Here is an 11,712-nt window from a genome sequence, read left to right as displayed (position 1 = left end):
CATAGTGTGGAGGATTTCTTCCAACTCAGAGGGAATCCGTTTTGAAATCAGTTTTTGGGTACAACAGGAGACAAGCAACTTCCATTAAAGGACAGACAACTTTCACTGAAGCTACTTGGGGGAAGCTGCTCTGCAAGAAAAAGAAGATCCTGTGAGCACTCAAGGTCAAGTATGAAATAAATTAATTCTGTAATTGCTAACAAGCAACTTCCAGCTCTGGCAAATTATATACCTAATTCAAATGATTAATATGTGTTTGTTTTTGGAAGGACTGTCTGTGATTTTGTCCTCAGATGAAAAGAACAAAAGCGTTTAATATTTTGCCACTAAGCTAAAGCAAGGATGTTTCTGGGCCACTAGCTGCTGCTGGCTTTTGACTTATGCTATAGGAAACTTCTGCAGATATTCAGGATAAAGGAGTAGGATGTTTATTTTTATATACTTACGCCTAAACTCAGTGTTTGTTTTGAGTGCAGTTGGAATGAACTCATACAGTAAACACTGATGTCATTTAGATATAGCGTAAACCAAGCAGTACTTCCGTTTGTACACTCACTGTTCTTCGAAGAGCTCACTAAAGCACAATTGGAGAGGGAAGGCAGTTCCATAAAGTGCAGTTCCTGCTTTTTCCCTGCTGCTCTTGGTCCAAGTGAATGAGGCCTAAGAAGTTTGCATCTGCAGTTTGGCAGCCTCCTGTACTACTGAGCACAGCATCAAGAAAACAATTTCCCAACCATATTGTTAGAGGATTGTCTGACAAAAGCTATTCAATCTGATCCTATGAAGGTTCCTTACAGTTTCCTGATTAAATGAATTGTCTCCTAAAGCAACTGATGACAACGAATCAGCTTCTAGGTCCTTGACTGTAGACATGTGCTCCTGCTTACCTTGCTGGCAGGAGACTTTTGCAGCCCCCTGATGCTTTTGGGAGTTTCAAGGTCCTGTCAGCTGAAGCAGTGACTGCTCACTTCCCCTGGAAACTGCAGTAGTATTCTGCTGCCTTTTAAAGGTAAATAGTAATCCAAGAAATGAGAATGAAAGTTTCCAATCACATTTTTGTTTTTATTAAATAGTGTCATGTGCCCAGAAGCTTCCAGTTTTGTATAAATTCTGGCAACCTCAAAATTAGCTTGACTTTGAACCTTGGAATGCATCAACCAAAGATAAAACACATAAATTAGTAGACATTGGTGCTTTTAGTACAATGTTCAGAGAGGTGTCTTTGGCTGCAAAACAGAGAGGCAAAAAATAATTTAAAGAAGTAGTTGAGTGCTTTCACTCCTCCTTCCAAAAAGCTGCTAAAACAAAAAAAGCCAAGCAACAACAGCAACAAAACAGACTAACAAAAAAAAAAAACTTGGATAAAAATAAACACTGCATAAAAATAAAAACTCTGAGGCAAGCAGAAATGCCACTTCATTTAAAACAAAGGTAGAAGACAGTGTTATAATTTTCCTCAACTTCAAGGTTATATGGTGAAATAACATTTATAACCTCTTTTCATTTCCCAGGTTGATAATTGGAGATGCAACATCATATACTGCAAAGAATTAGGTATGGATGATTATAGATCTTGAAAAAATCTGGCCAAGTTTGAAAAGTTCTTCCCCAGGGACAGCATTCCAGCTGGGGATGATGGTGCTTCATGTGTGCACATAATGCCATCACAAGCTGCCTGTTTCCCCAACAAAGTGAGTGAGATTCTGATACAACCCAGAGAGGACGTAAAGGATGTGGTGAAAGAACCCCCTGACCTTGCTCCCCTCCATTAAATTTGAGTCTAGATATGACAATCATCTTGTTATGCTACTTTTTAGATGTCTAATCATACTACAGTACATTGTATTTCATCTGTTAGCCTCAAGACACCTTGTGAATGGCTGGATGTCTCAGGAGAAACTCTTTTGTGCTTCAGATGTGAATCATTGACTGGATTGTAAAAGGCAATAATTAACTCCAATCTGAAAGTTGTTGTTCATGTGGGTAACATATCTTGAAGCTTTGATCATCTGCGTACCCTTCTAGAAATGATTTCTGCAAATAAATTTCAAATTTCAAATGCAAATACATTTCAAATAAATATTTCATCATTTAGCACCAGCATGTGGAAAGAAAAGTTGAAAGAAGCAATCCATGGTCAGTTCTTACTGGGAAGAAAAGGGAAAAATCCTTACAGAAGAAAGAGAAGAAAAAGGAAGCCACAGGAAAGTATTGCCAGCTGATTTGTGGACACTCCTCCAAAAGGTCATGGGAGGTAATGGAAGGAATGAAACTGGTGATGGAAATCAGCAACACAGACAAACATCCAAAAAAACGCAATCTTCAAGGAAGCAGCAGGCAATCAGGCAGGGGTTCTGTGAGAATCCACAAACCTCACGTCAGAGCTAAAATAGGACAGCCATCAGCTCTGCTCCACATCATGCTCACATGCAAAAGAGCCCAGCACCCGGTGCTCCATCACAACCAGCTGCAGTTTGAACACGCTCAGCCCCAGGCTTCGACAAGAGTGTGTGAAAATCAGGATTATTTGGGCTGGGTTGGATGACGCTGGCAGAGAAGCATTCACCCCTCAGTGTGAAAGTGGAAGGAGCTGAACTTTGAGCTCTGAGACAGGCAAACTGAACATGAAATAAAACAGTGGCATGTTGGACTTAAGCTGGCCTTTGTATAAAAATACTGCACGGAATGACTTCTGTTCTTGATTTTATCTGTTCCACAAGTAGACTCTAAGACTTTTCCTTTGCTTTTCCTCCCAATCACTGGAGCTGTATTAAGGCCCAGCAATTTGGCCACCCTGGCTCTTCCATTTCAATCCTGATAATTTTAAATGGTGGTGTGACCCTAAGAACAAAACCAATCTCCCTCTCCACCATATTTTGGTTGTTCTGGGACACGTCCTGCCCTGTAATCAATAAGAGTTTAAAAATAAATTTACATTGTGCTTTTCAAACACAGAAATATTTTCCTGAGGAGAAAGTACAAGTTTCTTTTACAGAGAAGGTAAATATTTGTGCCCTGTGTGAAACAAATAGGTTCAAAGCAGCAGAGGGATAAATATTATTCCTCGAGTGAACTCCACGCCGTCTTTTCTCTAGCCAGGAATGTATCAACGTCAAAGCTTTCCTTCCTCCCCTCGTGCCACACCAAGGCCCACCTTCCCCGGTGCTGCTGCTGACCTACAGGGCTGCCGGCAGCACACCGGCCCCATGGGGACAAAGCATTTGGCGGGGCCCCAAGAGCTCCCTGAGGCAGCGGGGGAGTTAGGCGGGAAGGTGACCCGGGTGATAAGAACCAGAGGCACGTGAACAATATTTTTCTTGCTATGCACAGCGTGATAGGAATGCTGTGAGAAAACACAACGGGCACACACATAAGGCAAGGCCAGTCCCGGCGGGACTCCGCACGGTTGGGCCAAGGGCTCTGCCTGGCGCCTTCGGGCAGTGCAGGCCGGGCACAGGGACACGCACACACACAGCGGCGGCACCTCCCGCCGCAGCTCACTTTACCACACGCAACGCCCCCCACTCACACCTTTAGCCCCGCCCGCCAATCGCGCATGCGCAACACGCCTTCCCACGGGGAAGAGGAGCGCCCTTACACACGCACGCACTCAGACGCCGCGGCCCGCCTCTTGCGATTGGTGGTGGAGCGCCCTTTCTTCCCGCCCCCTCCGTGGGCCGCCTCTCTGCCATTGGCCCCGCTAACCAGCGGCGCTAGGCGATTGGCTGCGGGCGGGCGGCGCGGTGGGCGGGCCGGGCCGAGCCGGGCCGGGCCGGTGTCCGCCGTTAGGTGAGGTAGGGCCCGGACTGTCGCCGCCGCTTCCGGGTTCCGTGTGGAGCCGCCGCGGACGGCGATGGCGTAAGTGCGGGGCGTCGCTGCGGGGCGTCGAGGGGGTTGCTGTAGTGTCGCCGTCTCGGCCTCAGTGCTAGCGGGGCGGCGGTGCCGGTGGTGCCCTGGGCTGGGCCGTCTCCTGTGCGGCGTTACGAGGCGGTGGCGGCCGCGGGAGCGGGGCGGAGGGGGCAGTGGGGGCAGTGGAGGGGGCTGCCCGAAGCTGTGAGTGCCACACAAGTTGTAGTTGCGCGTTCTTTTCCGCATCTCTGCGTGCAGTGACCACTTGGGCCGGGAGCGTTTGCCGCTGGGAAGCACGGGGGGCTTTCACGAAAGCACGCCAAGAGGATGTTCGCAGAACCATAGGCAGCAGCGGGGTTTGAAGTCCCGCTTTGGAGCGAGGACTCTTGCCTCAGGGTGCGGCCTGCGCGTGTGCCATGCAGGTGTGCTTGTGGGCACATCAGTGCAAGTGAGGATTTTGGTCGTGGTGAACAGTGTTGGCTTGGCTGAGTGTGCATGTGTCCAGCACTTCTCTGTGGGAAGCCTTCGTCCTTTTGTGTGCTCTGCAGGAGCACATGTCTTATGGGAGACAGCCGGGGGATCTGGAGTGCTTTGGTGTGGAGAAGAGAAGGCTCAGGAGAGACCTTGTGACTCCAATTTCCTGGAAGGAGGTTGTGAAGGGGTGAGGGTCAGCCTCTTCTCCTGTGTAATTAATGATAAGATTAGAGGGAGCGACCTTAAGTTGCACCAGTGGAGGTTCAGGTTGGGTATTAGGAGAAATTTTTTCCCATGAATTGTGGTGATGGGATGCACAGGCTGCCCAGGGAGGTGGTGGAGTTACTGTCCCTGGAGGTGTTCAAGGAAAGTGAAGATATGACACTGAGAGACACGGTCAGGGAGCATGACAGGGGTGGGTTGGCGGTTAGACTGGGTGATGTTAGTGGTGTTTTTCTGACCTTATGTTTCTGTGTTGAAGGAGGGCACTCTTTTTGGGTAAGCTGTTGGAAAACTCTGGCATGTGGAATGTGCGTCAGCTGCTCTTGGGTAACTGTCCCTTTACATAATTGTGTTGTTAGGGAAATAAGCTATGAGTTGACCGTTCGTTTTATGGACAGCTGTGGAGTTGTCCTGTGCTGAGATGCTGCCTTCTCCTATCAGCTGATATTATTCTATAACTTCATATAGTACTTGTTGCTGTGCCAAAACGTTTGGGTTGGCTGCAGGCTGGCACAGGTGCTACTGAACATCTGCATTTAGCTTATGGAAGGATGATGTGACAGTTGGTCATAAGATTCATTTTCAGTTTTGATTTCTAGCAGACTGCTCCCTTTTTCCCCATAATCTGACAATGTGTCAGAGGAGAAATTTAGAGGAAATGCTTTGGAAAAAATACATGAGAAGTAATTTCATAGAATATTTCAGAGGTACAGTTCTGCTGTGCAGACCTAAAAAAGAGGAAGACAGTTGAGACTGCATCAAAGAAGGTATTTTTTTTTTCTAAATAGAGTGTACGTAAGGGAACTTCTTTAACATTAGAACTACACAAACCTTAAGGTTCTGTTCTGGTTTTGTTGTTTGTTTTTTTTTTTTTTTCCTTTTTAAACACCATAAGCTGCTAACATTAGTAACCAAACAATTTTCCCATGGGGCAGTTTGGGAGGCATGCTTTCCCTCCCATCCCCCAGTTTAAAAGTAAATGAAAAATCATGCAAAGTTCAGTTGGGCACTGCTGAACCAGCAGTTGGGTGATGCAAAGAGTATTATCTGTTGGTTGCCACTGCAGGAGTTTCTTTAATTTCACATGTACTGTGACTGATGTCCTGTACTTTAAAATAAATAATAATAAGAAAATCTGTACTTCTGTTTGTTGTTTTTTTGTTTGTTTGTTTGTTTGTTTAAGAACAGAGGGGGTCATCTGTTACAGTATTTCATTTTGTTTTTTCTAAAGATAACTTTGGAGTACCAAAAACATCCGTGTTTCAAAAGGTTTGAAGTAAGAAATATATCACTTCTGACACTTTTGGATACCTAATCAGTAGATTTCTACTAAAAATCATCTTTTTCACTGCACTTTCTTGGATGTGATACATGTCTAAACCACTTAAACTTAATTTTTGTTTTGTTTTGGTTTTTTTCCTGCTTCTCTCAAGAGTGTTAATATTTAATGTATTTGCTTCTTTGGCGGTAGCTAGTTCCCTTCTAGATAAAGCAAATCTCATCAGGTAGACTGCTGTAAAAAATGATTTTTGTATCTTAGAGCTCTTCAATTCTGATTTAATTCATTTCTTAAGTAAACTTGTTTACTAATGTGGGCTACTGTAGTTTGAATAGGGTGTAGCTGGTACCATCCACACAGCAGTCTGACTAGGTGTGTCACCTGTTTCTATTTGAGGCTCTGGTGCAGCTTGTTTACAGTTTACTGCTCATTAGTCCAAGCACTCCAGCAACTTTTCCTTTTCTTTCTCTCTCTTTACTGTACTTGCTGGTTCAGGACAGCTGAGCTTCCTGAGCTGGCCGGTGACTGGTTGGAAATCACTGGACTCAGCTGGAATGTTTGGAGAGAGCCAAGGTTGGCAGCTCTGTGTTCTGTGAGGCGTGCCAAAGGTGCATCCAGATGTTGACAGCTTTGCTGTACCCTCTGCAGCAAGTTCACCTGAGTTCTGTTTACTTTGCAGGGCGAATGTAAACTCAGTTTACATTCAGTTATCTGAAGCTCTCACTTCATACCAGGTATTCCTGGAGGAAGGAATGGATGGATAGGGCACAAAAATGCCTTTTCCTTGCTTTTCTTTAAGGAACTATTTACTACAGATATGAATATCCATGCACGTTGTTTAAGTACATTCATTTAGATTAGCAGAATTTACTTCCTGTTGTTCAGCCTGGTGTTCTGAGTGTAATTGTAACTCCACCTTCCAGTAAATGCTGTAGAAATTGAGAGTTGAGTGTTTTCAGAGTGGAAATTAACTTTTAATAATGAGGAAACAAATGTGCACTTTATTTTAGAAAGCAGATTTTGCTTTTCTTTCCAGTTAACAAATACTCAGTAAGCACTTAATTTTTGTGAAAATGCAAGCAGTGCCCATGGTGAATTTAAATTCCTATTTTGTTTCCCCCATACATTTTAGTAATAATAAGGGTTTTGGTGGTGTTCTTGCCAGGGCGAAGTCAGAGTGTGATAAGGGATCTGAGTATCAAAGCCTTTGGATTTGGGCTTCTTTTTTTGTGTTTTTCTGTTTTTGCCTTACCAGTCCAGCTTTTGAGTGGGCTTCTGTCTCACTTTTTGGGAGTCAATTCTTATCTATGCGTGTTTTCTGTACGTTTTTTAAATGACGTTGTTCAAGCAGAGGTTTGTCTTGGGGTTAAGTGTAAGCATGTCAGGCTGTGGTTAATCTAGTTCTGACTTGGTGTAACTGAAGTATGCTTATAGATAGTTGATGTGGCTGCTTTTGAGAGATTGGCTTCTTAGGAACAGTGTATTTGCTGTGGAAGTTCAATCAGGTTTGGAATACTGGATGTGGGCTGGAAATGAGGTGCATCCCTCAGGACTGCAAGATTACTTACCTCAATTTTTCTGTCACTTACATCTTTTTAGTACTGAGAAAAATTCAGTAATTTGTGACTTAAGTAATTAATTTTTTAAAGTCTATTAGGTGCATGTTTCTCCTACAAATAATGCCCTTCTGACCAGGAGTAACAGGTCTGAAGTAACAGGGAAGCCTCACATCTGCAGCTGGATCTAAACATGCTCGTGGGAAGCAGAGCCCAGTATTTCAGTGTGCCATTACAAGCTAAACTTTGGCTTTCTGTCTGCCCGTGTTCCACACATCTCATTTGTGGGCAGATGACTGCATGACACCTTACAGATCTGCTGTGACAATGAGTACTGTGATTCTTCCACTTTGGTGCCCCCAGACTCTGCCTCTTCTCCTTTCATCTTCTGAGGAGGAACTTAATAAACTTTTTGTATGTGTTAACATGGCATGCGGTCATGAAAGCTACTAGTGATGTACTGAATAGTAAAGATGTGTTTAAATTAAATTAAAAAAAAAATAGTGTGTTGTTGTGGTTCTGGAGCATTCTTTGTTTATTGAGAGCATCACAAGACAGTGGACACCTTGATAAAATGCTGTAAATAAACGCAGAAGAGGTACATGTCTATTTCTGGGTCTTTCTTCCTTGCTGCTATTTTCTACCTGGTGCTGGCAGGCTGTAAGAGTTGCTACCCACCCAGCCTCGTGCCTCCCAGAGCTCTGGAAAGCACACTGCTCCTGCACAGTAGTGCCCTAGGAGTTCGCATTTAAACTACAGGTACACCAAGATACTGGTCAGTGCTCCTGCGAAGTGCAGCAGTTGGGCTGCACTCTTGTTGGACTGCAATGTGACTTTGGCCTTAAGAATGTATGTAACAGCTGGACACTGAGAGTGGCTGCTATGTGTCCCCAAAAGACTGCACCACTTCCTATTGATGCTGCTGGTGATCCTCATTCCACCCATCTGTCCTCCTTTGCCATATAAGTGCACAAGGATGTGTTAAGCTAATCCACATAGGTGAAATTGCTTAGTAATCGAAATGAGCACCTGTGCCCCGGAGATCCACGTACATCCAATGAAGCGCTGCCTGTTCTGGACACCAGCACTTCCACCACGATGCTGCTCCCTCCTCAAGGGTCTCAGATGAGGTCAGTGTGGTAATACATCAGCGTGCAGCTCCAAAACTTGCAACTGATATCTGACAGAGGATTACTGGGCTAAGTTGTGTGTGAACTGCAAATGTTATCCAGAAAACTTCCAAGGATATCTAGCTTATGGTTGGGGTAGTGATGACAAAAAATGATGAATGTGATCTCTGAATAGGTAGTATCAAATCCCACAGCTTCCAGTCTCTGACTTGTCTTGCTACGATCTTAGGGCCATAATTTTGAGTATCCTGTCTCTGTATCATGTATTGTTGGCTTTGTTTCTTTGGAAGTATTTTAGGAAACGTGTGATTTCCTGAATTGCTAGGAATTTCAATGGTAGTTTCTTAAAAATTCTTGGGAGCTTAGTGTTGTCTATTAAGATGGTCCTTATTATTTGGCGGTGCTTCTACTATGGTCTCGATCATAAGAGTAGAATTTGGTTATTTTTTGCAGTAAGGGAGGAAAAAAAGATTTTCTTTTGATTCCATGCAGTGTGTTCAGTGTTTCTCCAGTTCTTCTGCCATTCACAGACCCAAGGCTCCTGAAGGCAGCCTGCAGTGCATCCTCTACTATGATGGGGTTTTTATTAAGGTATTGTGAATGTCTTACAGCAAATCACAGTGCCATCATGTGATTTAATTAGCCATTGTAATGGCTTTTCTAAAACAAGGGCCTCTTTTTAAGAAATGTTTTTGAGTCATTCTGCTTATCTCTGTTTGTAAGGCAGCTAAGTTAGTGGCTTCTTTGTCACCACTCCTGCCAGCAGTGTCTGGTGGTGGAATTTCTTTTTTGCAGTGTGTTTTTTCCATATTATTTTCATGTTCTTTCCTCCCCATTCTGTTCCTTCTTATCAGAAGACATAGCAAACAAATTGCTAGTGCTTATTAGTGGGGCTGTACTTGTTCTTTACTTCAGACCATAGGCTCATATCACAGAATCGCAGGAATTAAAGGGATCTTAAGAGATGATTGAGTCCAATTCCCCTTCAAAAACAGGTACCCTACAGTAGGTCCCACAAGTTAGGTGTCCAGACGGGTCTTGAATATCTCCATAGGGGAGACTCCACAATCTGTCAGGCTCTGTCAGCCTGTTCCAGTGCTCTGTCACCTGTATCGTAAAGAAAAACTTCTGCATGCTTGTATGGAGTTTCCTGAGTTCAAGTTTTAGGCCATTAGTCTTTGTCCTGTCTCTGTGCACCACTGGAAAGAGCCTGGCCTCATCCATTTGCCTCCCACCTTCTTTTTGATATTTATAAACATTTACCAGATCCCCCCTTGCTCTTCTTTTCCCCAGGCTGAACTGACCCAGGTTATTCAGCCTTTCCTCATGCAGGAGATGCTCCAGGCCTTTAACTTCTTTGTGGCTCCGTTGAACAACTTCTAGGAGATCCCTGTTTTTTCTTGAGCCCTGGTCCCTTGCTGCAGAGTTCCTCACCAGCAGATCGTAGTTCCAAGGTACTGTATTTTTAGAACTAGGAGAGAAACAAAGGTGTTGAAGGCAAGTATTTCCAACTTCTCCTTCCATGCTTTGTTCTCAAATTATATTACTGAGAGATGGTATGGATACCACAGACAGACTGGATAAATATTAGTTCTTCTGCCTTTTCAAAGATGATATGCTACTTATGTTCTTTTGTTCTGGATGGAAGATGTAGGAGACTTCACATAACAGGAAATAAAATCTTTTTTTCTTGAAGGCTGAATACTGAGAGCAAGACTGGCTGCCAGGAGCTGGAGGGCGTTTAAAAAAGGGAAGAATTATTTCTTTGTAAGAAGACTTGACAGCTTATGTCCAAGGGAGAGAACTTCAAATGAAACTAATGCAAGAAAAATACTGCCGTGTGATTACAAATGCTATTGAGTTGAGCTACTCCCTGTTAATCATGCTTAATTAATATAACCCAGTTGTGGGGTGATTTATGGGTGGCTTGAATAAAGGCATAAGATCAGAAGGACTGGTTTTCTGTGCTCTGTGTAGCAGCAATGCTGCATAGTCAGGTTTTACAGTGACTAATGCAAATCCATTGTGAAGCAGGGATTTAGTGGGCATGCTGGATTAATAGGCTGTGGAAAGTTTTGGTCACTCTTGATTTGTTGGGAGTGCAGCCTTGAGCCTTTCTTTTCTTCAGGGATGCAGAGTCTGCACCGCCAGCTGAGCGCACAGTGCAGTGTTTGTAGGATGCCAAATGGCAGCTGCCTTGAGCTGTAGGCAGAGCTGTGTAGAGCTCTGTAGGCAGAGTACTGATACCTCTGTGCAATCATGTGCTGAATTGGTCTTCATCTCCACCTGAATTTTTGCATACACGTGGTTGCATATGTACTTGCCCAGGGAGAGGATATGTGGTTAGAGATCTGTGTGGCCTCTGCTTCTCAGAGGAGGTAGTTGTACTTCTTTGATGCCTCCTCAGGACAAGTGGTAAAACCTATTGCTTTTCTGGATTAGATGTTGGCTTAATGCTGCTCACAAGAGGAATGAAAGCCTTATATCAAGCTCAGCTTTCAACCTTTGGGCTTGTACAGGTACCCATAAACAACCTGATGCATCCATATTCTGGCATAAACACGTACTTCTTTCTTATATATAGAAGGAAATCAGCTTTCCCTGCTTAGTTATTGAAGGAAACAATCAGTAAGCAAATGCTTCAGTTGGTCTCCGTTTGCTCAGGAGCTGAAAACTGAACTTGTGAATTGTTGTCCTGGGCTATGACTTCTTTGCTGGTACTGGGAACTGCCTTCTTTTTTTTCCTGTGTCGCCCAGAAAAATCAGGAATAAGTTGATAAAATGCATGAGTACGTGAATAGAAATTTGAACTAAAATAGCTTTTAGAGAGTGGTTCATCTCTTCCAGAAATAGCACATATCCTTTTTGTTTTCTAATAATCTGGTTTCCGTTCTGCATATAAAAGTAAGTACGAACTACAGGAGTTACTGGGGAGTCATGACTGAGAGTAATTCCCTTGAAATAAGCTGCAACTGCTGCCGCCCTGGAAGGAAAGTATTACTGAGCAAATTTCTACTGAGTGAATATCAAGTGTGTGCATTGTCTTGGTAGGTTGTTAGAATGTTTAAATGCTTAACACAGTCCTACTTTATTTGTATGTTCTGTTGCTGTTTGACAGTGCTGTGGTACAAGAGTTATACAAACTTGTTTCTATTATGTGCTGTAGGGGCAGTCAGGCTACTAAATTTAGAGAGCATAGTCT

General features: G+C 43.7%; 1 protein-coding gene across 11 annotated transcripts in view; it reads left to right on the top strand.

Annotated features, from left to right (window-relative positions):
- The first annotated feature begins 3,723 nt into the window (after positions 1–3,723).
- The window catches only part of BLTP1 (bridge-like lipid transfer protein family member 1), a 108,557-nt gene continuing 100,568 nt past the window's right edge, over positions 3,724–11,712 (top strand). For 5 of the 11 annotated variants that reach the window (XM_031596854.2, XM_031596851.2, XM_031596856.2 and 2 more), the window contains exon 1: positions 3,725–3,858. The gene's annotated coding sequence lies outside the window, so the exon portion shown is untranslated. Of the gene's footprint in view, positions 3,859–11,712 lie in introns of all 11 variants that reach the window. The other 6 variants (XM_031596852.2, XM_031596858.2, XM_031596853.2 and 3 more) reach the window with 2 other exon arrangements.

The sequence above is a fragment of the Phasianus colchicus genome, chromosome 4, assembly GCF_987193195.1.
Source record: "Phasianus colchicus chromosome 4, bPhaCol1.hap1.1, whole genome shotgun sequence".
NCBI lineage: Eukaryota > Metazoa > Chordata > Aves > Galliformes > Phasianidae > Phasianus > Phasianus colchicus.
Note: the sequence above shows the minus strand (reverse complement) of the source record. Positions and strands in the feature narration are given on the sequence as shown.